Below are 5,409 nucleotides of genomic sequence, written 5' to 3' on the forward strand. Positions count from 1 at the left end.
TTCTATTCCTTTATAATCGTATAACTCAAGGTCTAGCTAGATTTGACTTGAATGCTTTAAGTAGGTTGCATATCCTTTCACTTTCACTGGAGTGAAAAAGTTGAGTCAGTATTTCCTTTTATGAATATCCGTTCCTGCTTGAGTGAAGGATGTATGGATCGTCTTTATCTTTCCTTCAGTTCAGAGAGTCACTGATGAACTACACAATCAATGTGCCTCATTGTCAGGAACTATTTGTGTCCAGTGTTAATACACAGATGGACTTTGTTGAAAGCATTAATGGATTCACGGGGCAGTCTGTTTGTGTCAGCATGGAAAACCTTAGTAAAAAACGACCAACAAACAACATGCTACAATACTACACTACACTACAGACACACACAGACATGTTCTCACGTTCACATTTTACATTTACGTTCATGGTTTTTAGCAGATTTTATTCAGAGCAACTTACAATCATTAGTTACAGGGACAGTCCCCCTGAAGACACCCAGGGTTAGGGGTCCTGTTCAGCTTTATGTTAAGGATAAACATTTTTTATATTAAATTATGCTTGCAGGTATTGGAAATCCCGTGAAAGAGTAGGAATACATGTGAAGGTTAAAAACTCGCAAAGTCTATTTATGGCCACAAGGAAGCAGTATTGCAACACAAAACAGGGCAAGCCTCACAAAAAATGTATTATTATTTCTAATCATGCAACCAACCGATTATAAACCAAAGATAGAAAAAAAAACCTTGGTTGCTTCAAATATGACTGGCACTCAATTTGTCTGATAAATACGTCAGAGGAATATTTTGCCATAGTCTGACAGATAGGTGCACTTTTCGATTTGTATTGCATTAAGACTGGGCTCTATGGTGCCCTTAAGAATTTTGGATGAGTGAAGTGAAGTGATTGTCAATTGCGATACACAGCAGCATAGCACATGGTGCACACAGTGAAATTTGTCCTCTGCTTTTAACCATCACCCTGAGTGAGCAGTGGGCAGCCATGACAGGCGCCCGGGGAGCAGTGTGTGGGGACAGTGCTTTGCTCGGTGGCACCTTGGCGGATCTGGATCAGAACCGGCAACCTTCTGATTACGGGGCCGCTTCCTTAACTGCTAGGCCACCACCTCCCCCATAGCCACCACTGCCCCCATGGGCCACCACTGCCTCCATGAGTTGGGGGATGCCTTCCACCAACCTCCCACAAGCACACAGGGAGGGACTGGAGTCAGGAAAACTGTCAGTAGATCAGTGACCCGCCTGTCCATTCAAATTATAAGGCAATAAAATATTAATGGATTTTTTTTATAACACAGTCTATAATTTAAACCAATTTATCCCCTTACAAACATAAAACAGAACAATTACAGAGCATTAAAGCAAAGTGAAGACATTAAGTTCGTGAATTAGGAGCAGTTAAATCACTCACTCTGCCATCTTTTCCATTTAAACACTCACACACACACTTTGGCAGGCTGTGTGTTCTGTGCTGAGGAACGTCGGCTGAGTGTCTCCTGGCTGCTGAGAGAATAAGACAGTGATGAATGGGGCTCCCTCTCTCCGCTGAAGGCAAGGGAGGCTGGAGTGGAAGTTGGTATTGAGGCCAGGCTTTTCTCCGAAGGGTGGGCTTTAAGAAACAAGTGGGTGACCTTCAGAGAAGAATTGTGCAATTTCAGCCGCAAATTCTGGGCTCCTGAAAAATTGTGGCTCTAAGGATCTGTGATTCTTCTTGGGTTTCCTCTATCCGAGTTTAACGGTCAGTTCTCCAGGAATCAGGACCACAGACAGCTCCTGCTTATTGTTACATTTTGCAATGCACATAAGAACCTTTCATGTGTATACATTTAGTGTACATGGTTTATTCTTCTAACTGACTCATTTTACTGTTATGCTTCTGTACAATCTGAGTCTTGTTTTTATTCATTTATGATTGGGAATCTGCTGGCTTGCTCCTAATGGCATCTTACCATGCTTTTACTCTGACAACTAAGGAATCTTTATTCTTGTTACAACATGGGATGAAAATAATAAATCTTTAAAATATGAGGGCTGGCCCATGGCATAGGCAATACAGGCAAATACTAAAGGCGCCATCCATCCAGGGGCGGCACAAATGGGTGAAGAAAAAAAAGTGTTTCATAAAACAAGTTTAATGTGTCTTTAGCATATATGAATTTACCTGCGTAACAAAACATATTAAGTAGTAGTAATAATAAGAATGATACATAACTTTCTTATGAGGCCACCTTGGCCACCCCTTTCCCCTCTACTACGGCAAGCCAACAGGGCCAATAAGCAGGTAGGATGTGGGAGGGATGTTCTTAGAATTGCCATTTTCATACCGTTTCACATTTTAGGCTGTGTGTGTGGGTCTGTCTGTCTGTCTGCTTGTGTGTTGCTACCACATGCAGATCCGAGAAGATAAAAACAACCAAGAAACTTTAGATTAGTCTTTAGCCGGTTTTGTTGCTAGGCAACAACATTGAGGCCACAGATCGTAATGTTACTTGCGACAAGATGCACTGTAAAAAAAAAAGTTGGTAAAACTTAAACATTTAAAATTTTTTAAATGATTTTCATAGCCTGTGAGGAAAAACATTTACTGAGCCGTCACTGAACAGATTAAAATGACAGGTTGGGTTCCTTTAATAGAACTGCTTTAGAGGTGACAGGGTTAATTGTGGTCACCGGAATAAAGAAAGTTTGCAATTAGTCTCCACGGGCTGAATGCTTCATTCAACTGTTCATTACGGTTTCAAATTGGAACCCAAATAATAAATGGAATAAAATGTCTGGCCAAAAGTGTAATTACGCTCTCTAATAACAGCAGCGCTTAGACCTTTGACTTTTCTTCAACTCTACAAAGACTACGTACATGACTCCAAATATTATTATTATAATTGACCAATGTCCCACACTCTTTAAAGGAAAAAATATTTGCATATTCTTTACACCAGCAATCTGAAATTACTGAAGGTCAATAAAGATGTTTTTGAAGGAGACAGAAGAATATATAATACACATATTAGGTCAGTGATTCACATAATTGAATCACTGACCTGACCTAGTACCACCACTGGAAATACTCATAATGGTGGAATCTACAAGTACCACTAATGTAGTTCTCGAGACTGGTCTTGGTATGAAAACCATTTTTTTGTGGTCTTGGTCTATTGCTCTATTTGGCCTCAGTTTTGTGTTGGTCTTGGTCATAGCACTATCGATGGAATTGGCACCCTTATACAACTGTATAATTATTTATTTATCTATCTATCTATCTTAACTTTTCTCAATGGACACTGCCAGCGCTTCACAGACCACACACATCATATCATAGCAAAGTCGGCCAAGAAATGTCAGAAAATGTCCGCAAAGTCGGTTTTTGACATGGGCTGTTATTTTAATTTTTTGCGAGCATGCAGTTTTCTATTGCCCAATAGAAATTGTCAAATCCCCTTGACAGAGACTGCTTGAACAACGTCTGCAATCACCAGGTATCTTGTTGACTAGCTCTCTGTTTTCTGTCGTCAAACTATGAGTAAAAGCTCCTGAATCTGACAAAGAATGTTGTGTATGCACGCATAGTACAGTCGTTTGTTCAGGGGCGAGATATTTTGTTTTTTGCAAGCAGCTACCTCACTACTACGGAGCCCCTTAAGTACCATGAAATGGAAATAAAATTATCCTGTTAAAGTGAAGTGATTTTCATTGTGAAACACTGCAGCACAGCACAAGTTATACACAACAAAATGTCCTCTGCATTTTGCCCATCACCTTGGTGAGCAGTGGGCAGCCATGAAAGGCGTCCAGTGAGCAGTGAGTGGGGACGGTACTTTGCTCAGTGGCACCTTGGCAGTTTGGGATATAACAATTTTCTGTACCACGGTGTGTGGGCACAAGTTTTGGACAGTTATGTAATATTTCTAAAGCTGACCCCTCGAAATCCAACTTGGCTAATATGACTGTACCTTTTTCTCTTTTGCTTTAAGGCCATTTTCTCTGCACTTTGTGAACACCCATCTATAACCATGCATTTTCCAGTGACCTTGTAATTGCTCCTGCATGAAGTCAATAACAACTCTGTATAGTCTGTCCTTCGGAAGAGCCTGTTATCTTTCAGTATGCACAGAAAATGAGTCCAGCTTTCCCTTGTCTATATGCAACAGCAGCAATAATTTCATTGTATGACATTGCAAAAATAAAACATTATTCAATACCATCATGAGGTGTGTATCCTAAGTTATTAAGATGTAAATCAATTTAGATTAAATTATTTCAAAATAACTTGTGCGCAGTTCATGGTAGGCGCTCCGTATTCTACCCTTTGTTAAGTCACTAACAGTGACAATGCTGGTTCACTAATCAGTAACTATGACAAATCTGGGAGATTTTAAATGAGAGACATATGGGCAATATTTGGACTGAAACGATAACATTTATTTATGAATTTGATTTAACAAGTAACGGCACTTTACATGCCTTTTTTCTCTACGGTTCTCTGAGTAATATGATGATTATTTTAGCACTAGTCTGTTTTTGGTCTTGGTCAGCCTTGGTCTTGCTCTTGGTATTCTCAAGTCTCTGCAGTGTCTTGGTCTTGATACAGAGGTCACAATGGTGCCGTCACAACACAAAATTGCAGGAGACCCAGAAAAAAACCCAATTGTGAAAATTGGGTCAGTGGTGCGATATAGGACCTGGAAGACTGGGACAGGAAGAATACTTGAAGGCGTGAAGGATGGGGCTTGTCTTGCACTCAGTGAACTGGGAATGGAAATCAGGGCCAGGTGAGAGAAGGGCCCATGGGGAACCTTGTTACAGGCTGTAGCTATAACGACAATGAAAGACAACCACTAGCAATGTGAAGTGGGTGTATGTACCAGTGCAGCTACTAATGGGAACATAGATTATTGCTCACTGTTGCGGACAGATAAATTACCCAAATGTTTACTTGAACAACCAGTTGAAAAAGGAATCGGTGCCACCAGTGGCCAAAAGTATATGTGATAGTTTTCTGATTTAGAGTCATCAAAAGACAAATGGCGGATATAATTGACCCGTATTTATCCCATATGGGCCTGATGCAGGACAACAGAAATCTATTATGTTCCTCCCAAAATTTAGCCTATAAGCCATTGTGCAAAAATGATCAGTCTGATATTGAGAAACCTGGAAATATACCTCTCCAAAGTGAAATGATTGTCACATAACAAAATGTTTCCTCTGCTTTTAACCCATCACCCTGAGCAGTAAGTAGCAATGACAGGTGCCCAGGGAGCAGTGTGTCGGTGTTTTGCTCAGTGGTACCTCCACTAGGCCAACCACTGCCCCATTATTTCATTACATAATGGAAAACTGTATGGAAAAAAAAACCCAAAAAAGTAGTCAGGGATGGACACAAAAAAATTCCTGCGCTGC

This window comes from Denticeps clupeoides, chromosome 2, assembly GCF_900700375.1.
Source record: "Denticeps clupeoides chromosome 2, fDenClu1.1, whole genome shotgun sequence".
In the NCBI taxonomy this organism is placed as follows: domain Eukaryota; kingdom Metazoa; phylum Chordata; class Actinopteri; order Clupeiformes; family Denticipitidae; genus Denticeps; species Denticeps clupeoides.